Genomic DNA, 26391 nt, shown 5'->3' with positions numbered 1-26391 from the left:
CGACTACTCTCTGCTAGGGAATCCATATCTAACTCAGTTCTGTAATGAAGGCTCTCATTTAAGTCCTGAAAACCTGTAATACCAGTGTTGCTGATTACATATTTCAGAATTTCACCAACCCCAATAATAAAGCTGCGCTCAAAGCCAGGCTGACCCAACTAGGATGGGGAAATTCCCAAGTGGACTTAGAGTGTGGTTTTTAAACCAAAGACCAAAGCAAAGTAGAAAAAGAATTCAGGCCCAGCAGCGGGTTAGGTGGACATTATTAAAACACCAAAAACAGAAGGCCTTGTTGGTACCACTGGCAAAGAGGCAATCCCTAGATGACTAAGTTCCAAGTAAGGTGAAGCCAAGAAAGTAATTCATAACATTTAACATACAAAGAATTCAATAGGGAGAGGTCATACTTTTGTCTCAGCAATTATATAGAAGCAAAGCAGATTTCATGTGTGCTTAAAATGGCGTCCAGGGCTACTCTCTGAAGTTCTAATGTTGCGTTTCTTTTGTGCAAGGAAAAAAAAGTTATTAAAGAACTGTCCATGGTCAACCAGTCAGTCATCTAGCATAATAACTGAATCAGTTGGGTTTAGTCAGTCCATTGCCAATGCTTTACATAATTAAATACAATAGACGTCACATTCAACAAAAAGTGATTATTATAGACACAGGTAGTATAGTCATTACAAAACTGTTTGAGGAACACTAGAGGGTGCATCAGGGCTTGGGATAAAGGCAGAGTTAATATAAAAAAGGGAGGAGTTCATGCAGCAGAACTTTGAAAGGAGGTATGCAACCTGGTAGCTTGGAAAAGGTAGAGACTCCAAGCCAAGTCTAATAAATATGTGCGGGACCAAATTATCTTTACCTGGCATGTAAATTTGTATATTAAGTTAGATATTGGAACCAGAAGAAAGTGCTTACAGATATCCTTAATTTTTCATAAAACTTTCTCTTTGGTGGTTTATAATAATAAGCCTCTATCTGAGTAGGAGAAATCTGGTAGTGAAGCATTCTGCTTAATTATATAACTAAAAGTTGACATAGATGTTTTTTCACTAGGTTGTACCATATAAAAGTGATTATTTGACCTTGACCATTTTTGACCTAACAAAATGACAATTCCTTATGCTTCAACATAAAAAAATATGGATTACTAATTTAATAAAAATAGTTAGATACATTTATATATACTTATTTTATTATATAAAAATTTGTTGACTTGTGTATTTTGTTTATGCATATTATATAGTTATATATTTAACACTAAAACCATATTAACCATACTATGGCTTTGATGATTAAGAAGGCACTTCCTCCTTCATCCACTAAACTTTCATTGAGTACCTATTATGTTTCCTGCACTCTGCTCTGTACTTGAGATATAGGATGAGTAAAACATAGTCCCTGCCCTTGAGGCTCTCACAGTTTAGTAAGGAAGATAAACACATTAACAGATCATTATTACAGAGAGGAGACAAGGGTTACGAAGAAAGTCCCTGAAGCCAGACAATCCCAGAAGTCTCCTCTGGGCTTCACCACTTTTGCTAATTGCCCAACCTCTCCTTAGCCTCATAGAAATAATAGAATAATAATAGTACTTCACAGGATTGTTGTGAGAATTCAATGTGAAAATGCATGGAAAGTTGCTTAGCCACTTAACAAATCCTCAGGGAACGTTAGCTATTACCATAATGTGTGAAATGCTTTATATAATTAGATGTGCTTAGTATTTTCTTCCTTTTGAATGTAGCTAGGTGAACTGGTTTTAATTATAAGCAATAAATGATTAGACAACCATATGGTCTATAGGAAACTAGTTTGCTCTTAATACTTTGGAGAACATTCTCCATCATCTTTCCATGGAAGTGGGACCTGTTGTCCATCAAACGACCTGCTCTAATTAAGTGGCTGGACAGATTTAACACCTCTCAGAAAGGAGGCTAGCTTTCCTAGGTAATCAACATTCCTTTAGCACCTTTAATAGATTGAGGTTCTGAACACAGGAATGAGTGGATTTGATGATAATGAATAACTTAAATTCCCTTCTCAAACTCACCTTTGCCTTCTTAGACAAAAATAAAATGATTGTTGAGCTGCCTATGAGCATGAATTCCTGTTATCAAAACCCACTGAGCTGTCTTTCTACCAGTCAATAAATAGTGAGGTCTACTATTTGCCAGGCTCTGTAGTAGGCTCTGTGAGTATAAAGGTAAGCAAAACTACAGTCTGGTGGGAGAGAGACATTTATCAAATAAGCATTCAAGTATATAAGTAAAATTGTAAGTCAAGTGTGTAGAGCAGAGATCCTAATTTAAAATGTGGGATAGGCTTGTGGAGGTCAGGAATGAGTTCATTCGGGAAATCTAAAAATACTGCTTGCCCTTTAAAACTGTTGGCGATTTTCTCCTTAATTCCAAAACCACCAGCAAATTCAGGAAATAAAAGCTTAGTCAAATCAGTTGTTTGGTTACCTTATGGAAAAATACTAAGTTGATATAAATTATTTATTCTATTGCCCAGGTGCTTTAGATAATATTAAACATGACTTTTCTGTTTGATTGTCATTCTGCTCCAGATGGGCTTTCATTTCATTAACTCTATTCCAAATGAACCCATTCACCTCTGGATTCATTTTAGCATAATCAACATACACACAAAATGTATACTTAATTACTGTTCTCTACGTGCACTGACCAAGAAGATGGGGGGAAATGTAGAAGATAGTAAAATGACTAAGCTTGTCCTCCTTTGTCTGGGAGGGATGCCTGGCTCGGGAATGATAGTTCACGTATAACATGGCATTTCTCCATCGTTTGCCTTTTTTCTGAGAGATTAAATGGGGAAAGGGAATTTCACCACACACTTGAAACTGCTTATCTAGGCGGAAGGATCATATTGCACCAAACCTCCATAAAAGTGGTATTTTCAGATCTCAGAAATGTATACCATCTCCTAGAACACAGGGAGGGGAAAAAAAACGATTGTAGAGAGTGTCTCTCCATTTAAACTTTTTATTAAAATATTTACAAGAACATTCACTTATTTATTCAACCTAAAATAAGTAAAAGCTTGATTTAAAAAAAAAAAAAATTAGATCTCTTTTCTAGCCATGGCAAATGGAACCTGCTTGAATGCACTGCCTGCCCTTCAGGAATTTCCTAAAGAATGACCATTTTCCCCCTTTTTACATTTTTCTCAAGCGATCAGTAAATAACTCATTCATCACATTTAAAAGAATGCCCCAACAGAAATTCTTTGGAAGAGCTGGTGTTTTTCTTGCTGAGGCAGACAGCTGATGTGTTCTCTGGCCAGCTGGATTATAGCAACTCAGTGAGATGATAGCAAGAAGCCCAGCTATGTTGTAGCAATCTTCCTCACAAAAAATGAACTCATCAACACACATCATTTGATGTAAAATAAATAAACTCTTTTAGTAGAACATTATCACAGGATTGGAATGTCCTCGTTTTGGAAAGGAAAGAATGAGCCCAGTGCAGCTTTACTCTAACAGGGGGAAACCACTATTTTGTTGCTCACAGTGGTATCTTTCAGCTGATGGTTTCTCTTAGGATGAAACATAAATCCAAAATGTTGTCTAATTACAAATAATATAATCAAGCAAGCTCTCTGATTAGAACCATTGATCATTAAATAAGCTGGATACCCAAGAATTTGCTACTTTTCAACCAAGTCATGTTAGTTCTGTGAATTATTTCATAATGCATCCTAATAAAACGACTAATAAATATAAGAACAAGGATATCTCACACTTCTTCAGGTCTTACTATGAGTCAGACACTGTCCATTGTTGACTGATGGGTTTTTCTCCCCAGAACATAGGTGAATAAAGTGGAATTGATTGTAATAAAAAGAAAATGATATAGTACGTGAGAACACTGTCTTTGATTTAGCATTAGAGGGAGGAAAAGAATATCTTTGCCTCCTACCTTTCTAAATTCTCAGCTAGAGCCCTTATAACAAAAGGCAGATGAACAAATTAATTTTAATTGATTTATATTAATTATAAATAATTAAATATAAATTTAATATAAGTGCAATTATATATAAAACTTATATTAATTTAAGAGACAGAAAAGCATACAAATTTATTTAATACAAGTGTTATATGATGTGGGAGCCTTCATAAAGAAGGCTTCCTAATGAAGACCTGAAGAAACAGTTAAACCTGAGTGTTTGACGCAAAGTGGAGTCATATGTGATGGGACAAAGAGATATGAGCTAAGGGTAGTAAAGGGGGTGGGGGAGAATCTAGCAAGTCCTGTTTTGTCAGATTCCTCTCCACGTCCATCCCTCCACCTTCGGAGATAAAGATACTCCTTTCCCCTGGGTATAGGGAGGCACCTCTCACATGTGGGTCTCATGAACTGCTTCAGAGGAAGGTCAGAAAAGCCTTCCTGTTCCTGCTGTTTCTCAAATTCCTTCAGCTTAAAATAGTCAATATGCCAAGTTGGCATATTTTGGGGTAGCATGTCCTGAACCCTGTCAGTATCTATGTTGGATTGAGGGGGAAGATGTGAAGTAGTATCTCTACAAATAAGAAAATCGGAAATAGGAGCGCACTACAGAGAGAGGGAAAATAGGAAATAGGAGACTGGAGATAGAGAAGGAAATTGTAATAATGATAGATGACTGTCAGACACTAAGCTGCACTTAATTGCCTTATTTCATCCTCACAGCTGCCCAATAAACTAGGTATTATTATCCTTCTTTTATAGATGGGGAAACTGAAGCTTCGAGCTTTTGACTAATTTCCCAAGTCCACACAGGTAGGTAAAAAAAGGGCACTGCAATTAGATACCAAGGTCTGTCTGACTCCAGGGCTCTAGATCTTAACAGCCATAAAATACTGCTCAGAAATGTTTGTGATTGTTTCTAGATTACATGGAAGTACTTGGTGAGGAGGAACTGGGAGGAAAGAAGGAAGTTTAACAACTGGAGAGACCAGGGTGACAGAAGAGAAAGAAAACAGACTGGAGAGGGGAATGTAGAAATAACACTCAACTCCATGTAAACACCCTAGAAATATTTAGATATCCCAAGGGAGAGTTGAGGCAAGGACAGTTACCGATTAAATATAACTGGAACTTCTTTGGGGCTGCTGTGACCTCTCTTCATCCCAGTTTGGTGAGGCAGACAGTATCCTCAGGACAAAGAAGGCATTTTGTGTTCGCAAACTATTGTGCTGATCAGGCAAAGAGCCACATTTAACCAATTACGTTGTAGTTTTGGGAGGGCTGGAACATTGGCTTAGATTGCTTCCTCTGTCCCTTTCAGGGATTAACGTGGTTTCAGTCTAACTGCAAAAAAAAAAGAGAAAAAGGAAAAAAAAAAAAAAGAGCAAGCAAGAGAGAAAAGGAAAGCTGCACGTATTTGAATACTGTGTTAAACATCCTAGCTGTGCAAAACAATTACATTAATCTTGCTTATTGGTCCTCCCCTTCACTCCCCCTTCCCCCCAAATTCCGTTTCCAACAGTCTCATCAAGTACCTGGCTTCAAACACACAGTCTTAAAAGAGAACAGGTAGGGGTGAGAGAAAGAGAGTCTGGGATCCCTAAAGAAAGAATTTCACTTGGGAATATCAGATTTGAGGTAGAATCAGAATTCTCTTCCTTTAAAGCCTTCCCTACTTGCCTGGTATTATTCTTAAACACCCACCCCCAAGCGCCACATTTGTCTAAGTGAGTGCTTCCCCATCCTGATGTTCAGTTCCATCATTATCCTAGGAGTGGAAGGTAAATTTGGTTTTGGAAATTGAATGGACCAGAAAGAAACTTCATACACATTTTTAAAAAAACTTTACCACATCCCCACCCTTCTCTCCCTGCTGTCAATTCTCCTCCCAAAGTCAGACCAACACTTTTGACTAAAGACTTACTAAAAGATAATTTTTTAAAAAACCAAGGTCAAAGATATAGAGAACAGATTGGTGGTTACCAGAGGGTGGGCAATGGATGAAATGGGTGAAGGGGTCAAAAGGTACAAATTTCCAGTTATAAAATAAATATGTCATGAGGATGTAATGTACAGCATGGCGACTGTAGTTAATAATACTGTATTGCATATTTGAAGTTGCTAAGAGAGTAAATCTTAAAAGTTCTCATCACAAGAAAAAAATTTGTGACTATGTTATGGGGACAGATATTAACTGGACTCGTTGTGATCATTTTGTAATTCATACCAATATCAAATCATGATGTTGTATACCTGAAACTAACATATTATATGTCAATTAATCTCAATAAGGTAGAAAACAAACTTCAAAAAGATAATTTTTAAACAGGTAAATCATAACTCACAAATACAAGGTCGGACAATTAAGTTTGCGAACTTCCCACTGTGTAAGTTAATGTAAGCATACATAAAATTAACATGTTTCAAAGGTTTTATTTAACTCATTAGTTAATGAGAGAATCAGTAAAATGTTACATGGGTTAAAAGCAGAAGTCCAAGAATCACAAATATGTGAGCCATCAAGAATGTTGAAATGAATTTATCAACAGTTGCAAAACCGGCCAATCCTCACAGGGCAATAATCAGTTACACTCCACTAGACACAATTCATTTGCATTTCTCTGGACAAGGATCATTTGCAACAATATAAGTTGTCTACAACTTACACAACTGTAAAATACCTCCAAGGCATTTAGAACCTGAAGAGACACTCGGGGTAGGATTTCTAGGAATCTTTTTGCCCATTTCAGAATCTTTCACAGTTTTTCCTGGCCAGCCCTAAATATACTGAAAGAATTATGTTACCCTTCTTCATATGGAATTCAATAGAGAAAATATTAAACCCACACTCCCAAATTTCATAATGAAAGTAAAATAGCTTCTTTCTAGAATTTATTGCAAAATTATAGCTAAATCCATGGAAGTTAATTAAACCTCGTTAATGTTTTACTGCCTCTACTTTGCTGTACTAACTTACTCTGCTTTTGAAGTAATACTCCCCTCCCGTTAACTCAGCTCTTGGCCACACTGGTGATATCCGTAGTAAAGTCCTCTTCCAGGCCAAACCTTGGGATAGGCCAATGGCTGAGTATTTCTCAATGAAATAATTCCAAGACAAAGATGGAGACACATTATATAACGCTCTCACTGTAGATGGGTAAACTATCAAAAATTAAACCCAACCATTAATCATGTTTCTCAGGACACGTACATATCATAAATCATGTCTTACAATGTACCTCTGTATTAAGACTACTCTACTGATTTTAATTCTAACATTACAATACAATATGTCAAGAGGTTGGGAAGTGGGGTCCTTTTTAAGCAGTATAAGATGCCACCTTGAAAACACTTCGGATATTTGCTGGGTGTGTTAGTGAAAAAGATAATTATTATTATTCAATGCAAAATAACTAATTACAAATTTAAACAATTATTTTAAATAAAGCAAGCAGCTCCCTAGATTTGAAAATGAGAAGGTGAGGGCTGGACAGGAGGATAAAGATGAAAAATTGAAGGCTCGTGGTTAGACTTCGATCAACTTTCTCTGATTCTGAGCTGGAAGTAGAAATAGTGAGTGTAGTAAAGTAGACTTATGGGGGCAGAGTCCCAGAGAGCCATTTCCAGGCTCTTGACCTCACATGGAAAGGTGCTGGCTCGGGTAGTAGATGGCCATCAGCTGTGATTAATTGGCCTTCAGCTGTAACCAGTTAGCTGTTAGCCACTGATATAACTGCCGTAGCTGCACTAACAAGCGCAGATTGCAGTTAACAAGGGGTAGATGTGTTGGTTGGCAGAGAAGCGGGCGGCAGATTGCAGATCGTGTGGTTCCTGCTTCCTGTGTCCCCAACTCAGCCACCAGCAAGAACATAGTGGTATGACTCCCGTATCTATGGCTCTGTGGGTGTTCCTTTTTGGCCTCACCATGTCTTGTGTTCTTATGCGGGGACCGGGAGCTGAGACCCTGCATGACAAGACTATAAAGGGATCCCTGAAACAACAGTCGCCTGTGTCTCAGGGTGACACTTGCCATGGAAGACTGAGTCCGGTTCACCACCAGCACCATCAGCAAGACCCCAGTGGTTTGCCAGGAAGTCATGATCATGGGAAGGCTGTTGTTTTGTGGTTAACACAAGCCCCTTATTGGTAAACTGATGCACCCTATTTCCGCAACTATGTAGATTCCTCTTGGTTCTTGTTCCAGCTCTGATTTTTGCATTCTGACTCCTGGCTGATCTATCTCCTGCAGCTTTACTCATTTCCGGCCTCTTTGAGTGAACACTGACACTTGGCTCATAAAGAAACTATATTTTCTGATGTGTCGCTTCATAGAGGCTTTAGATCTCTCCTTCAAGTGTGGTGGAGCGTTGGTTCCCCTGATCTCAAGGCAGCTCGATGCTATGTGGTGAGTCCTCTCTTCCTAGGCCTTCAGCGGTGGCTACACCCCTTTGCTCAAGGTCACAGGTCACTTTATACCTAACTGCCCGGAAGGAAGGGCCTGCATTCAAACAGCTCTCTGCCTCTCCCTCAAGGAACCCAGCAGCACTACCTTCACTACTTTCTCTCCCAGGTTCATCCAGATGAGCGACTTGATTGCTAAAATCTAGAATTTAGATTCTCCCAACTTGCATTAAGAAAGAGGAAACAAACAAAAAGTAAAACCAAACTTAATGTTTCACCATAATGGTAGGAGTTGATGTTTAGTAGGTCAACTTATTAACCTATACCAAGATTACATTTATTTTCGGTCTTTCTCACTTGTTCTTTTAACAGATATTTATTGAGCATATTCTGTGTTCTAGGAATTGTTCTAGCAAGTACAGATACAGCAGAGAATGAAAAGAGACAAAGATTTGGAACTTAGAATTTATATCTTATGGGGTTTCTTACAGTAAGGAGGTAAATAATTAATGATTAAAGAGTTCTACCTTATAGAGGGGAAAACTTTAAGAATCTAATTGGTATGCTAATCGATGTTCTCAGTTAATCGCAGACAGAGTAACCTTTAAATTTGGGCAGCAACCTGAAAATAAAGGCACAGTGCTTCAGAAGGTACAGTCTTCCAACCTTAAAGAGTTAAGCAATAGCAAACATCCTGGCTCCTATTTTTTTTCCAACTTTTTAATGAAAAATTTCACACATTCAGAGCAGTTGAAAGAATAGTACAGAAAAAAAACATATCTATAATCTAGGTCAATTGTTAACATTTTGCTATATCTGGTTGATTTGTAGTCATTTATATGTTATATACATATGTATCTATATATGTAAATAGCATAATAACATAAACACACATATATATTTCTTATTTGAAAATAATTTCAAGCTTACGGAAAAGTTGCAAGAAAAATACAAAGAATCCTCTCATATCCCCTTTACCTAGATTCACCAATTGTTAAATATTTGCCCCATTTGCTTTTATATTCTCTCTGTGTATGTATGTATGTAGTTTTTTTAAACCATTTAAGAGGAAGTTGATTATATTGTGTCCCCTTTCCCCATATATTTCAGTGTCTGTTTTCTAAGAACTAGGACATTCTCTTACATAACCACTGTATACTTATCAATCACAGGAAATTTAAAATTGATTCAATATAGCTAATCTACAATCCGTATTTTGTCAACTAATCCAATAATGCACTTTTGGGCATTTGTTTCCAGTACAAGATGCAGTCGTCCAGCATCATATGTGACATTTAGTTGTCATGTCTTTTTAGTTTCTTTTAATATGAAACATTTCCACAGCCTTTCTTTGTCTTTGATGACATTGGCGTTTTTTCAAGAAAACAGAACTTAAAATAAAAATGTTCCTCATTTGGAGGTTATCTGATGTCCATCTTGTGTTACAGGTGGAGTTATCCAAGAAGACTTTGGAATAGAGTTTAATGATCACATGTTTATTAGGTTGTGCCCTGTGTGTGGAAGGTGGGTGCGTAGGAGATAACTGGGCAGGGGGAGAAATTGAGCTACAAGGTAGGACTGACAGCAGTAGTGACTCTACGAGGACCTCTGAAGCTAAAATGGACCTCTCTGAATTGTCTCCCATTGGTCCAAAACGGACATGCCTTTGATCCATTTCAATGATCACTGAAGGGCATGACCTTGGGCAAGGGGTCTCTGTGTAGTAACAGCAGTCCCTTAATGGCTGCTAGCTGGAGGCTGTCTCTTGACTGCTCTCCCAGGAACAAGGGCAACAAGTTTTTCCTTGAAGGAGAAAATGCATTTCTGTTCACCACATTTCATGATTAGAATCAGGTTATACATTCCCAGCCTGACAACTATGATGTATATATTTTCTTCTGAATCTTTTGAAAGTAAGTTGTAGACTTCAGCTCTAAAAACTTGAGCATACATCCCTCCAAAAAGAACATTCTCCTACAAAACAATATCATTAACACACCTAAGAAAATGAAAAGTAATTTATTGATAATAGCCAATCCACTTCAAATTTCCCCAGTTATTCTCAAAATATCTTTTATAACTTTCTAAAATTAGTATCAAATCAATGGCCACATATTACATTCAGTTTTTGGATTTTTTTCTCTTTTAATCTGGAATAATCCCCCTATTTGTTTTTGAAGAGTCCATGCCTGATGTCTTTAAGAACCTTCCTACTTCTCAGAGTACTTTTCACATGTGAAAGTTCTAAGACTTAATGTCATAAGAACTGAGAAAAATACTATTTGCTTTTCCTTAGATGATTTTAAGTATTTATTGAAGATAAAACAGTTTTGAAAGATATAGGCTGTGTTTGTTAGAATAGCAATTGAAGACCTGCTTTTATAGTCATTATTAATTAAATGGAATCATTAGAGAAGTAAGGACATAAAATGATTTATTATAGCATTTTCATTACACATTTATAAAATTGAGTTAACTCAATATTTGTGTGTGTATGTGTGTTTATACATAGCCAGGTTCTATTTAACCTTCACATTTTCTCTAACAAAGAATGAAACAAAATTAAAAGCTACTTCCTTATTGTTTTTTTTTTTTTCTTTTGTAATTTGCTAGTAAGAACAGGAAATGAAAGAATCATGTTATCTTATCCCATCATATTATATTTTATTACAATCCTATTATATTGTTACTAAAGCTTTTGTAAGTCCTTTAAATGTCACACTTTCATTATAAGCTGCTTTAATCCTCTTAAAATATTATGACTCATTTATTATAACAAATTAAGAAAGAAAGATATGAGACACAGGAATCCCTTTGGGTTGTTTCCAAATAGGCTTTTTTAACTAATGTCCTTCAACGGAGCTAATTATAAATTTTCTGATGGAAAATAATTATATCTGTGTTAAGTGTTAGTTTTTATTCAATATTTGTTAAAAAGTCTGTTATATGGTAATGAAGTATTTTATGTATTCTGTCTATTAATAACCAATATTTGAGAACATTTACAATATTAATAGAACTTAATTTAAGAGTAATTTAACTTACATTTTAAAAAATATTTCAATACGAGGTATTAATAAGAGATAATTATGATCAAAATTATTATGTCAAAAATTTATGATAAATGTTTGATGTTACTCTACGTATAATTTAGTGTTTGGTATAAAGTTATTTGGCTGCAAAAAAGAACATTTGGTTTACTTCACAAATAAGAATATCTCTTAAAGCTGGGATGGCCTCTTGGTATTGCTTATGCTGTTGACTTTGAGCATAGTTATCTGTGATTGTATGAACAGAGTTGAGTGGAGAGATACCATGTTTATTCCAAATAAGAGTACATAGCCGATTACTATAGTAATGAGGAGGTAGACAGGCAATGCAACTGCCCAATACTTTTGAGGTCAGTCGGTTAAGCCTAAGGAGTTTAGCCAAGACTCAGGAATACAAGCACACACGAGATATAGTATGAAGCCAAACTGGGAACTTAAAAAAGAACAAAGCCATAAATTGCTCTTTCTGGCAATGGCGATGATGGATTTCCCACATTTTCCCTATGGCTTTAGACAATCTTGAGTCCTTCAAGAGTTCACTTGGGCCCCTCCCAACAGCTTGGCCACTTCAGCCCGGAGTCCCCCAGCTCGCTGACCCAGGCACCGCAGCGCCGGGGAGAGGAAAAACTGAGTCAATGGCTGAGAGGCCAGGGTGCACTGTGACCCTCCCAAAATACTTTTAAAAATTGGCGGCGGCCACCACCTTGACAACTGGCAAAAGTATCTTCCTCTCTCCTTCCTCCTTTCTTCTGCTCCTCCTTTCTCCTTTGTTCCTTTCTTTTATGGAAAGAATTTATTTTAACTATATTATAGGACTTGTTTTCTAACCAAATTAAGATATATTCCATAAAAATGAAGTGGGAAATCTTCATTATAAAAGATTACACAATTTTATATGGGATAAATATAAAACTCAAGATTTAATGTTATGAGTAGTGTAAGATATAACAGAGAACAGGAAATTTTGCCTGTTTTGAGCCAATCTATTTTGATTCAACACCAATCTTTGAGTGCCTTTTGTGTTTAAGTCTCTGTACCTACTAACCCTTTGATGAGCCACAAATGTAGTTGATTTATTGATACATTCATTCATTTAGTCATTCATTCACTTTTGTAGTCTCTAGTGCTAAAGCAAGTTTAGGAAGGAAAAGGAGATGGTGGGGAAATGTACATTTTTTTCCATAAGAGTTTAATTATGAGGTGGGCTAGATTTCTCTTCTTAGATGTCGCAAGCTTAATTTTTTAAAAAAGGAACACTGTGCTATTTGGGCCAACGGGTTTCCAGATGCACAAAGTATGTCTATTCAAACTCCCTATCGAGGTGACATCAGTGTAAATAGCAAAGGAAGGACCTCAGAAAATTCTTTCCTCCACAAAAGCAGCAAGAAACTGGCAGAACAGTCAGAATCCACTTTTTCAGAACTCCCAAAGGCTAGCAACAATCTGGGGAGTGTTTGTTTAAAAAAAAAAAAGGGAAAAGGAAGAAAGAAAGCTCAATCTCAGTAAAAGAAATGAGCTTTGTGGCATTTTTAACTTGCCCTAGTCCATCCTGGACATTTCTGCTTTGCGATATTCTTAAAAACTAACAACCTGCATTCTAGGTGAAAACCAGCAGCCTGGCAGCCCCTGGAAGGAGTGGAAAGGGGCTGGAGCGCCTTCAAAGCTTCAGTCCCAAAGAATTACATGACCGGTCTGGTGGCTCCCTGGAAAACCTCACTTGCAAGACTGGATATTTGACCTAACTCAGAGCTCACCCAGTGTGAAAAGCTTTTCACCCATAAGCATTTGTGAAAAATAATTACAGGCAATTATTTAATTTCATAGTTGCCTGAGGGGATGGACACCAGTTGGAGGAAGGCATTAGACTAACCAAAAGCTTAAAAATAAAAACTGGAGCATGAGACCTACAGAGGGGCTTTGGAAAGCTCTGATGCATGCCTGGGAATAAAGAAGGCCACATGCATGTATAGGACTGTGCTCATGCCAGGCTCTGCATTGCCGAGACCTGAAAAGTCCCTCAGCTCTCATCTGGATGATTTGAGGCATTGTGCACGTGGAAAGTGACGTCCAAGGCAGAGCTGAAATTGTGCCCCCAACATGCATGTGAGCCCTTCACCCCAAACGGGGAGACTTATGAGTTCCAGGCATTTAAGGAAATTTCCAGGTCCTGCATTTTACCTTCTTTGCAGCTTTGCATGGTGGTAACCACAAAGGAAAGACCACATGGGCCACAAGACAAGCAACAGCTTTAATGTGTCTCTAGATTCTGGCTCCCATTTCAGTCCAGGCTGCTAGGGTTTGCTTTCCTTTCTTATCAGCTCAGCCATATGTTTAAAAAGATGATTTTTAGTCCAGTTTTAGTCCAGTGTTTTTAGAGTTTTCCGAGTGAAAAGTTTTTAAAGAATATCTAGATAACCATATTGCCAGAAACATGAATATCTAGAGAACCATACTGCCAGAAACTACCCAACTATTACTTTGAGCTATTACTTTGCCGTGGTCTTTAGGAAGGCTCTACCTGTACTGTTGTTCCATATCTGAATATAGTAAGGAGCAAGGAGTTATGTAGACTGCAGTTACTCCTTGCTGGGGAATCCCACCTGCCTTTTTCTCCTATTCAGCCTCAGGGCCAGGCTTTGACCAGCTCCCATTTTCTCTTCTTATCTTAGAGGGGCCCCAGGAACTCAGACATTTCCCTATCCCTCCGAAGCTGACTACTACCCACTTCTCTCGTCACAGATCTCTGCAACTTCCGTGTTCTTTGCTCTACAAAATGTATTATTCTCTTAAGATATCTGTTACTATTAATCACTAGAGAAAAGTCGGTCCTAGAAACATGATCAATATGAAACATGTACCACCGTTTCATAATTTTACGACGGGCCTGTTAATTGTGGTCCTAATTTCATTCGAGGATGAGTTCTCATCATCCAGTTTTATTCTTTTATGGAATGAGTTGCTCCATATTCAGGTGAAGAACAGAGGGGCTCTGTTTTCAAAGGTGACCCTTCTTCCCAAGCCAAAGCGGTGACCAAGCCTGTGGATGCTATTGAGATAGAACAATAGGTGTCCCTCAGCACTCCAGAGAACATTTGACACCTCTGAAAATTACCATATTGAATGCTACCCGACTCAGTCAGCCTCTGTCCTGATCAGGAATATTATGGGCATTATTTTATAATCCTATACTATTATATGATCAAAATACCCAAATATAAACTAGCTTCTGATTGTGGACCCACTTTTAACCACCTGGTTAACACAAAGCTTTATCCCCTTCTGAAACTTGGATTTGGTTTGATCTATGGTAGACATTTGCTCTCTACTCATTTTTCAGCTTCTTTCGTATTTTCCATCTCACTACCTCTTTGTGCTACATTTTGGATAACTTCAGGTAGATCTGCTAGTTTACATTCTCTCTTCGACTGGGTCTAAACTGCTACTTTATGCGTTCATTAAATTAAATTTCAATATTAACTTTGTAATTTCTGGATGTTCTACTTGATTCTTCATAAAATTTTCCAGGCCCAAAATAGGTATTCTGCCTAAAATTCTAGTAGTTACTAGTGTTTCTGTCTTTAGTACTCAGGGCTTCTTTTAAAGTATTCTGCTAAATTTGTTTTCTCATATATAAAATGAAGGGGCTTCATTAAATTTTCTATAACATTTCATCCCACCGTAACAGGCTATGATTCTATGATAGTTAGTCAAAGAGATTAACTAGTGGAAATTGATTTGTAAAGGTAGAACGCCCCTTCCCCAACTAATAATGACAAGTTGAAAAAGAATAAAAGTAATAGAAATGGCAATCAGATCTTTGTGGGTAAATATGGAGCATAAGAAAAATTATTTTTCCTCCATGGTAGATTACATATGGAAGAAATTTTATAGTGTCCTCTCTCTTTACCCTCCATGCCACTCAGTCCCTCTAAAAACCCTTAGCAGAGGCAGCAATGCATGCATTGATTGACAGAAGACTTGGCGAAGCCACAGAATCAGAACTGCATCCTGACCAATGGCTAGGAGACCATCAAGCTGCATCTAGTTTAACATTCGAGTAACCACAACATAGAGTTTCAGGGTTGACAGAGCTTTGGACATCAAATCCTTGACTTCCTGCTCCAAAACCCTCAATTTATGGTTACCTCATTAAAATATTGAAGTATGAGAAATGTGCCATCATCTGACACAGCTTGGTCCTAGAATGAAAGCTCCGTGGGTTCCCTGCTATTCACCACTGTTTCTCCAGGGCCTAGAACACAGAGTAGAAGCTCCATATTTATTAAATGAATAAATGCCAATTTTAAACAACTATAATCTTCAGAAAGTTTTGCCTCACATTGATGTCTTTTTCTCTCATAGTCTTAGTTCTACTCTCTGGCCAAATAAAACAGTTCCCTCTTCTGTATGCCAGCCCTTGAAGCATTTGAAAAAAGTTTTCTTTTCCAGTATAAACGGCTTCCACCAGTTCATTCAATGCTCCTCACACGTTGTAGTTTTCAGCTTTCTTTCTATCCTGTTCTCTCTCTTCCAGACATGCTCCAGTTTATCATTGTTCCTCTTAAATGATAGTTCCCAGGAAAGAATACAGTACGCCCAGGTGCAGTCTGACCAGTTCAAGTAGAGCTGGAGAAACACTCCCCCAATTATATTAAGCCCAAGGGCAAATTCACCTTTCTTTTTTTTTTTTTTTTTTAAGCTGTCACATCTCTTCCTTGGCTCACATTGAGCTCATGGTCAAGGCGAAAGCTTACATTTGGGCAGAAATTTCGCAGGTCTAAACGTCAAGGTCACTAGTCTTAGTACCTTTGGTGAATGGTGCATTTCTCATGGAAATACCAGTGAAGGTGCTGGATTGGGACTCCTCCTGGGTACATGACATTGACTTTCTTCTCATGGATGGTGATAAAGGCACTGAACAAGCCATTGGTCCATAGTACATATCACTTTAATGTAGGATTACTAGATGCATCTTAGCAAAATAGTTCAGCGTCTACAACTGCTGCTTAAGCATGTTAGCAGCTAGGAAAACCTGTTAGAGAAGATGATTTGCTTTGTACTATCACTGGCATAAAGTTCAGTGCAAGTGTTGCTTCATAAGTGAAGTTAAAGAAGACAGGTCATTTCTAAAGAACAAGCTGGATGGTGCTGTTCACTCCCATTTTCCAGGTCATTATAGTAGAATTCAATTTTTAAAGAAGTAATAGAATGGACATTATGAATTTCTCTTTTTCAGAACCTTCAAAACGTTATTTTGAATGCAAGCTAAACTGTTTTCAGCTCAAGGTATCTGTGGTTACTGTTAATATGACTATTCTGAGGTGGTTTTAAAGGTGAGCTTAGAATTGCCGAGCCTTTTGCTTTCAATAACTAGTCACACAAGTTATTAAATATAGTTTCAGGGACTCAGATTTTAGGTTGAAGTGGTTTGTCTGACTGCCTTGTTAGGGAAAGTCTGTGATGAGCAGAAAGGATATAGGAACCTGCTCTCAAATCAGAATTTTTAAAAAGAAATTTTATTGTATTAAGTGGTTTGTTACTGAGTTCTAATTTCCTTATCAGGAAGTAAACTGCTTGCATTATATTTCAATGAAGGTTCTTTTGTATTACTTGTATAGGTGCCAAGATATTTTCTGACTACTGTCTTAGACTTGAGTACTTGGAGAAGCACTTGGCTTAGAGTTATCCAAAACACGGCGAGGACAGGGACATTGCAGATATATGTCCATTCTTTCTCATGAGCCACCATCCTTAATTACCTTTAGAAGACCCCCTGTACCAGACCTTTGCTTCTGAGACAAGGTAAGTATTATCAAATATGAAAGTAAGATATCAAAAACTTATTGTGTACTTACTATGTCCAGAGCCAATTTGCAAAATAACACGGTTAAGAGATCTCAGAAGTGGTTCTTCTCGCGATTTTCTACCACTGGTCAGAGAGTAAATAAATGGGAAAGATGGCATAATATAAAATGAGTTAAGAATAAAGAAAGGAGCTCTTAAAGCAGAGTAATTTGTTTTACCACTGAACCAGTATCTTCTTCCTTCCCTTCTCCTTCCCTCTCTCCCTCCCTTTGTTAGTCAGGTAAAGAAGGCAAAGGGGTTTAAGCTATATGCACAAATGTTCTCTCCCCCTACTTTCTAGTTATGCAGATTTAAATATGAAGAACTAGTTAAGAAGTGGAGATTCTGTTTCCTTTGCATTTCTACAGCTGCTTTGGGCATTGCTGCATGTTTATAACCTTTTCTCACAGACGTTACATTTTACCAAATGTGACTCATTAGGGTGGTACTGGTATCTTTAGATGGAAAAAATCCCTGAGGGCTGATGATTACACAAGCCTGGTTCACTCATAACCTGAAATATTTGAATAGAATATTTAAAAAGGCAGGGGAAAAAAGACAGTAAGTCTTTGCCATATGTAAATGAATCAGAAAGGGCAATGATTTCAGATTCATTTTTTTCTCTGGGAAGAATGAGGGAGGGGCAACATTCTTATTTGGGGAGGTTTTGTTTTCATTTGCAGAATGTTTTTAATTTCTGTAAGCTTTTTGTTTTGGACCTTGGTCCATATTTTTGTTCCAATATGCTAAAAAAAACAAAACAACAAAAACCAAAACCAAACATTTGCTAGAAGACATTTTTTGAATGCCCACTCTGTGCAAAGCACTGGATTTGGTGCTATTTGGAGACATGGAGAGTAGTAAAAGGGCTGGGACACATTGTCCTGCCATCTTTGAGCTTCTCATAAATGTTTAAAACTAAATGTTTCAGAGGAGGCGCCTGGGGTCCCAAGTGGGAAGGTGACTCATCCAAAGCCATGCAGCTAGTGACATGCAGAATTAAAACTTAGAACCATCTCTCCTGGGTTTCAATGTTCTTTCAACACACCAGGCTACCTAGTACTCGCGGACTTAAATGGGTCAAGTGTCATGGCAGGGCAGGAACTAGGGTGAGGCAATTGAGGCAAAATTATAACAGGTGCAAAAAAACTTAGTAATCAAAATTAATGCAAAAAAATCCATGCTGAACAGTATATCACAATTTTAAGCAAAGTGAGAACCTGACAGTGCACTTGCGTGACCCAACCTCACTTGCCTCACCCTAATCTTGGCCCTACGTCATGCAATCTGAACTTTTGGGTGGATCAGTGGGAAAACCAACAAGAAAATATTCCCATGGCTGGGATAATTGTAAAGAAATCCCTGAGTATAGAATGAATGTTAGACATAGATCACAAACTACCCATAGTAGTGAACTGAGATAAAATAGCTCTCCTTTGTTTTAACAAGAAACTGAGACTGAAGAGCATGGGGGAAAAGTCGAGATGTGACAGTGAGTCATGCTAACCTTCAAGAGATGCTGCTCCCTCCCATAAAGAACCCGGTTTCCTTCAAGGGCTCTGCTAGGCAGAGGACAAAATGGAGCCCTGATAGTCTCACAGTGGCGTTGAGTCGCTGGAGGGCTTTGCTTGGAAGTAGAAACTGGCTTAAAAGGATTCTTCTCCTTTTTGATTTTTTTTTTTCTTTCTCGCCCATGTCCTGAAATACTCAGCCAGGATCTGGATATTCACTATTTGAAAGGACCCTTGCCCTTAGAAGGCCAAGAAGAATTCACAGTGGGTTCCAGGAGGAAAGGAGAAGTTCTTGGGCAAATGCAGGTGTCTAGGTTCATGTGTGGTCCAGTTCACCAAGAGAGACCAAAAGGGGACTCAACCTGCTATGAAACACTAAAGAATATGCATTTGCCTGAATGTCCTCAGAATCCAGCTGCCATGGGCTAGATGGGAGTTGGTTTAGGTTCCTGGTCTGGTAATTTGATTCTTTACTTTTCCACATTTTGCAGTGACTTTAACAGTAGAGTCAGAACCAGCCCCAGGGGTAGAATAGATTTTGGGTAAGCGTGGGCCTCTCACACAGTACTAACATGTAGCTATGACAGGAAGGAGCGCCAAGGTAAAAACTGTTCTCACAAGCGGGCTCCACTGGGCCTGGAGGGAGGGGTAGGAGGTGGGGAGAGGTGAGGAAGTGTCTGAGAAAGAACCAAAGTAGCTTTCTTTTTCTTCTGTGATTCTGAGCTTCCTCCTATTTAGTCATCCTCATTTGTAGGGAAGAGTAGTTAATTTTTTTGTTTGTTTTGTTTTTTTCATTCAGCCACAGGTACAACTCTAAGGGGAAAAAAAAGTAGAATTATTCTCTGAATTCAGTGTCATTCCTGCTTTAAACACTTTTGAGAAAGGATTCTTGTACTTCGGGTGTCTAAAGGTTAAGAATATGGGCATTTGGGTAAGAATTCTAACCATGCCAACTTGCCAACTGAATGGTTTTTGCAAGGTGTTTAATTTTCCTTATCTTCAGTTTCCTAATCAGTAGAGAATAACGGTTCAAAACATATTATCTATTTTCATAAATTCTTGCCCTTAAAGGATGATGATAAAGGCCCCTTTACACATGCATCAATACTTTCTAGAATATCCCCACCCAGCAGTCATTCAGGCTGTGCCTGAAACCCCTTAGGGCCCACCCAATGTGATGTATCTGTTTGGTTTGTTATTTGGTCGGTTTTTAAAATTCTCCAGTTTAAACATCTATAACTTTTTGCTTCTAAGCCAAAATTTTCCTGGCAATTACGCCAACATTTTTTGCCCTAGCTCCAACATTAGAAACACACAGAATAAATGACTTGCTTTTTCCTCCTCTTCAAGTATCTGAAAACGGCTATCAGACTCCTTAAGTCTTTCTTTCTCAGCGATTCCTTCAACCCTTCCAGCAAAGACATCATCTGAAGTTCCCACAGTCTCCTGAGCCCTTTCTTTTGCACTGCGTAGTGTTCCAGTGGTCTTCCCAAGATCTGTTTCACAGACTTCAGCAAACTACTCTTAATACAGACCGACCATGACAAAGTTGAATGACGTGGTTGCCAGCTTTGTTTTCATTACCATAAAACAATTAAAAGGGTTCATGATGAATGTCTTTAAACCATCACAATAATAATTCTGGCCCCCCCATTGTTTGGTGAGGATCAACAGGCAACTTGTGCATAATTTTCCACGACTACATTTTATCCTATACTCCCTTCTCTGTCCTCCAAAGGGAAATAGAAGGTAAAAATATTTTCAGGCATAATCTTGTATGAATGGGAGGAAGTTCTAGAAATGTTGTCCCCCCTTTTTTGTGGCTGCGTTGAAAAAAACATTACTATTACCAAAACAAGTTTCCCATCCACCCCCCTCACCAAGTTCCCTTACTACCTCTCTGCATAATGAACAGTATTGTTTAGTGAAGTGGCTACAATTTCAGTATATTCTGCACGTTTCCTGACTACTCATTCCTCTCCTTTAGGAGAAAAGCCTTCTCTTTCTTTAAGAAAGGAAATATCTTAATATAAATTAAAATAAGAAAATAATGGCTGCCAATTTGCTTTCCATCCTAAACTGGGTATTGCCCCTAGACGTCTGTAAATGTCCTTGACAATAAGTGACTGAGACCCAAAATATCTTTAGTGCCAAGTAATGATGAAACAAAAGAAAGCGGTATGTTGTGGTAGCAGTATAAACTTTCCGCTGCGTGTCCATGACTTTTCTGAAGCATATTTCTTCAGGGATTTCAGGTCATGTTCAAGATTCTAGACTCAGACAAACTCAGTCATAGTCAACCTTTAAACAGTTTTTTTAAACCATGGGTGGTATCTTATGAGATGTTTTGTAATCTATACACTGTGGTGACTGCTGCTTCCACAATCAGTTCTTTAGGAGATGTAACACTGCCCAGAAGACTTTAAAAAGGAGTAAAGTTTTGGTTTTGGCTGTTTATATGAATGAAAATACCTAAAACAAATTGGGACCATTCAAATCTCCAGTCGCTATCTAGTCCTAGGCTGCACATGAATAAAGTAATAGAGGTCCTGTGCCATCAAGGGTTTCAAATTCAGTGTCCACATCCTTCCTGCTAAAACATGACTTGTACACATAGACATCCCTTTTCAAGGAAATACTGGTTGGGGGCTTTCTCTCTGCTATAACCAAGGCTTTGAAACATTCTATTGTCCATGATGGTGATTCTTCCTCAGACTCTAGATAATATTTGGAGAGAAGTGAGATAAAGACCTGGACTATATCCTTTAATCAAAGGTGAACAAATAGGTCTCTTAAAAGAGAGAAGTAAGAGAATATAATGCTTTACAGTATTCTATTTTCATACCACCCTTGTCCAGATATGGGGATAATAATGGCATTTGGAGGCTAGACACAGAGACTCCCCCTGCTCAAATGCTTCAGAAGGCATCTAACGATTTGAACTCCATACACATTCAATGTTTTTAAAAATATGGAGCTTGCAAAATGAAATGAGTTTTGTTTCTTTTTTAATTGGGGAACAGTGTGTTTTTCCAGGACCCATCAGCTCCAAGTCAAGTCATTGATTGTTCTTGATCTAGTTGTGGAGGGCGCAGCTCACTGGCCCATGTGGGCATCGAACTGGTGACCTTGGTGTTATGAGGACTGCACTCTAACCAACTGAGCCAACCAGCCACCCAACAAAATGAGCTTTAAAATCTCTACTGAAAACTTCTTACCCTTCTCATGAAGTAACACAAAGAAATCCCACTCTCCTTTTACCTTCCCCTTTGTTGTGGACTGCTTTTAGTCTTAAACAAGTTATAACAACCTGCAATTATTGAGCACGCTTTATACGCCAGGTACTGAGCTGACCACCTTTTGAGGATTTCTGCGTGACCATCACAGCAACCCCATGACTTAGTACTGTCCCTATTCCCATTTTACAAGTGAGGGGGGAACTGAGATTTTGAGGTAGTAGTTGATCTGTCTAAGATTTCACAACCAGAAAGAAGGGGGCCTGGCATTTGAAGGGAGCCATTCTGGTTCCAGAGTCCAGAGACCACTTTATTGCCTGATACTGAAATAATACCTGTGTTAGTTATCTTAAGGTCTTGCAAAGGAATTAAGCCTAAGTTTATCTGTCACAAGGTTAATCTTTCACTCTTCTCTCCCAGCAATTAACAGCCACACAGATTGTACAAGTGGGGACACTGTCTTCTGGGTGGAGCATTAGAACAACTGGTGTGTAAGTAGGCGTTGATTTTTCAAATACATGCTGTGCCTTCTTCTTAAACTGTCCAAGTGAAGCATGGGGTGGGGGGTTAGACGTGCTGGTCAGCCTGCAAGTGCCTTTTATGAAAAGACCTTGATCCCAGCAGAGTGACGATAGGTCTCATTTCATTTCCACTTGATTCAGTTGTTTTTTCTTTCTTTTTTTTTTTCATGAAAGAAAAACTCTCTAGCCCAACCCCACTGCCTTTAAAAGTGAATAAAACATTTGTATAACTGAAATTAGTGAGCTTTTTAATCTGAGGTTCATTTTCAATGCCAACTCAATAAGAAAAGTTATTGTGAAGGTTATACTGTTTAGCTAAGCTTCCTGAAAAATTCTATTAATTTCCTAAATGTCTCAAATATCTCTCCCTCATCTCCATTCTCACTCTCACTGCCTAAGGCCCTTCCATCTTTGGCCTCAATCGTGGCAATATTCTCCCAGACTGCTACCAGATGATATTTACAAAAACAAAGATTCGGTGATGTCACTCCCTCCTACAGACCTTTTTATTTGCTCCCAACTGGCAATGGAGTAAAATCCTAATGCTGAAGCATGACATTCAAAGGCCAGAACACTCCCCTTTTTTGTTGTCTCTTTTCTAGTTAAACCAAAAAACTCCCATTCTTCAAATATGCCAAGGAATATTGTCATTTTTCTTAATGTCTAGCATTAAGCAGTAAACAACATGGGAGCTACAGCTAAGCAACATACTTCTTTATTAAAGGTTAGGCTATGCCCAAGCTTGGGGTGGAAGGGTGCAATCTACAATCACGGTTCTACTACCTCCCAATCAGCAGTAGCCATCAATATCACACCTAACCTTCAGTTTCCTTTAGAGCTCCTTTGCTTCCCTTGGGTGAATAAATGGGGAATCTTTACGAAACACTGCTATGCCTCAACACCTTCCAAGCACAGGTCATTCATCCAAAGGGCAGCAAAATAGTCTATGGGTGCTAACATCTTGAGTACAATCTGGGGTGTAGTAAGTTTATATTTGATAGTGGAAAATAGTGATCAGTGCCCCCCAAATGTTCCTCTACCCATCCACACATGCACACATGTTTTTTTGTGTGTGTTTTTTTAATCTCTCTTCCCTAAGACAGCCCTTGCAAAATAAAGTGTGCTGACTATATAAGTTTCCATCTATGGTTTTCACCAGAAAGTTTCTCTTTCATGTTCATTGATTCATTCAACTCATTCCTATCATCAATCAGAAGCAAAATGCATGTTCCCTCAGGAGCCCTATGGTTTTCACAGGAGACATGCAGCTCTTGAGTTCTTTTTCACCAGGGTGTATGGGGAACACTACACAGGCGATCCCCATTGACAAAGGTCAGCAACATTGACTCTTTCTCTCTGTTCAAAGTAGATTAGAGCCTAAATTTTCTTAAGATCCTGTTAGGTATACATTTTTGCAGTGGTCAATGAAAACCCATCTAACTCAACACTGTGGAATGAAATTAAACCTCTCTGCATTCACCAGATGTTCTGCCAGAAGGAATCTTTGTGTTTTGTCAAGGTAGATAAACAAAATGTTTCCCTCTAAAGACAAGCCTTGTTTAAAGCCACACTGAAAAGTTTAATGACACACATTTTTACCAGATGTCCTTTCCCCAGATCATCTCGATTTTTTTTAGACTATTTATCACTACACTTTCTGCCAGAACACTTGCGGTGAAATCTGTTTACTCAGAAAAGAGTTTCAGCTTTCCCGTCTATTAAATCGGAATAGATCAGAAACCAATTTGTTTAATTCAATAAATAGTTCTGAGCTCCAGCACTAGACACTTGCTACTTGAGTATCTGGTAAATGTAACCCAGGAAAGGGATAGTGCGTCCTCACAGCGGCTGAATCTCTGCAGTAAACATGCCTCTCCACATTCTTTGGAAGCCAAACCACAGACTTCAGGGATGGTTCTCAGAACTTCACTCCACACCAAGCATTTTCACACATTTCCAACCGACTTGGGTGGACCTGCGTGTATTCATGTGTACGACGCAGCCTACCACTTACTTAAGAGGCTACTCAAACGACTTTCTGATCATGTAGGCTTTTACGAGCCTTCATTTCAGTCAGAATTATTTATTTGCCTCTCAGCACCACATATGGTTTAAGACAAATACAGTAGCTATTTGCTCTTTTCAGTCATGTCTAAAAGCCTCATTCTGGCATTGTTACTCTGCTCCTCCAAGCCCTTCCAAACTGAAAAACCTATATGACATCTCAATGGGAAGTCACTGCCAGCTAAGACAGTTTGACTCTGCCTATGGAATAAATGACCATGCTTCCTTTAAACCTGGATTGAAAGACCTAATTTTGCCCACTATCCATCTTCATTTCTGGTTACTGCCCAACAAGGCTCCTTTCTATTGCCCAGAAATCCCTCCAGTTTCACTTCTGAGTTTTCATTCATATGATATATATATAGTCTATATATATAGTCTATATATATATAGTCTATATATATATATCATATGTACCATATATATAACCACATATATATGGTTAAACTGGGGACAAATTTCCCCATATTTTTTTCCTGTATATCTTTTTGCCCTTTCTCTCTTATCTTACCCAGAATTAATAGATAAGTATAATACAACGTTATTGATGATACAGCAGAATATCAGTTTTTATAATTTTATAAATACATCTCCTTAAATTTAGGCCCTTAACTTTAAATTGCAAAAATGCAGAAGATAGTAAACTTTCTTTGTAGACCACATTTTTCTTTGAAATTGCAGATATTATTTTGAGATTGCATTATCACACACTTCATTTGCACTCTCGTGTACAGTTTTAATTTTTTCAACTATTTTATTTCTTACTATGTACAAGGTACAGTTTTAGCAAAGATTGCAAATTCAAGTGCTGACAGCATCCTGAAGAGTATCGTAAATGAGTGATTTGGAAGTGACGTTGACCATGGCAAATCAGGGAGTACATACTTTGTCTACAGAGGGATGCAGATGCTGCTATAGGAAATGCAGGTCCATTATTAACGTAATATAAACTATCAAGAGAAGCTCAGCATTGAAATCTTTTTGTGAAATCTCCCGATATTTAAATATTAGCATCCACATCAAATATTGTTAAATACTTTTGCAAATTAAACACACAGATCAACAGTTTGTAACAGTTTTAAAGCATGGTTGGGTGGTAGTGGGATGGACCAGACCAGGCTGAGCCAGGGCTCCATGATGAGAGTATTTACAGGAAAAAGGCAGGTTCAGCAGCAGGAGATAAAAGAAAGGAGTTTAGACTTGGCTCAGCGTGTGTAGGTTAAGGTTTAACTTTGGCACCGTTGACCTTTGGGGCAAGATCATTCTTCCCTGTGGGGTGCTGTCCATTTCAGGATGGTGAGGAGCGTCCTCGGCTTCTCCCCACTAGATGCCAGTAGCATTTATCCCTCCTCTCCCATCTCCTGTTGTGACAACCAACAATATCTTTAGACATCGCCAAATATCCACTGAGAAGCAAAATTGTCCTGGGTTGAGAACCACTGGTATAGATTTTGGTGGTAAGAAGGGATGAAACTGGTGTCAGGGCAATGCCTCCTGGGGTAATAGGTGAGTAGTGTCTCCAAGGTGGAAGCACAAGCATGGAGCCTAGAAGAGAGTGAAGGAACAGAGTCACAGAAATGTGGTAGCAGAGTCAGGGTGTTCCAGGGGACTGGAAAGAACTAAAGGTACAGCAATTCAAAACCAGAACCCTGGGGCCAAGGACTAGAGACGACGCAAGAACCGAGCCACCCAAATCAGAGAATGAGGTAGAAGTAGGGCCATGCATCAGGAAGATTGCCAAATTATGCTTTGAACGAGGAACGTGGTTGAATTCAAGTTTATGGCAGAGC

General features: G+C 38.4%; 1 protein-coding gene and 1 pseudogene across 13 annotated transcripts in view; one reads left to right on the top strand and one right to left on the bottom strand.

Annotated features, from left to right (window-relative positions):
* Positions 1-26391, top strand: part of CMKLR2 (chemerin chemokine-like receptor 2) — a 46091-nt gene that overhangs the window by 7963 nt on the left and 11737 nt on the right. For 3 of the 13 annotated variants that reach the window (XM_074340890.2, XM_019727072.3, XM_088794558.1), the window contains 4 exons: positions 4737-4787; positions 8224-8379; positions 17044-17227; positions 22437-22507. The exons of 1 other annotated variant lie outside the window; for it this stretch is intronic. The gene's annotated coding sequence lies outside the window, so the exon portion shown is untranslated. Of the gene's footprint in view, positions 1-4736; positions 4788-8178; positions 8380-17043; positions 17228-22436; positions 22508-26391 lie in introns of all 13 variants that reach the window. 9 more of the 13 variants (XM_074340912.2, XM_074340887.2, XM_074340921.2 and 6 more) reach the window with 6 other exon arrangements.
* Positions 11526-16160, bottom strand: LOC109445089 (phosphatidylinositol N-acetylglucosaminyltransferase subunit P pseudogene; annotated as a pseudogene).

Source organism: Rhinolophus sinicus, chromosome 17 (assembly GCF_057876585.1).
Source record: "Rhinolophus sinicus isolate RSI-liver-muscle chromosome 17, RSI-T2T, whole genome shotgun sequence".
NCBI lineage: Eukaryota > Metazoa > Chordata > Mammalia > Chiroptera > Rhinolophidae > Rhinolophus > Rhinolophus sinicus.
The sequence above is the reverse complement of the archived record's forward strand: the minus strand, read 5'-3'. Positions and strand labels throughout refer to the sequence as shown.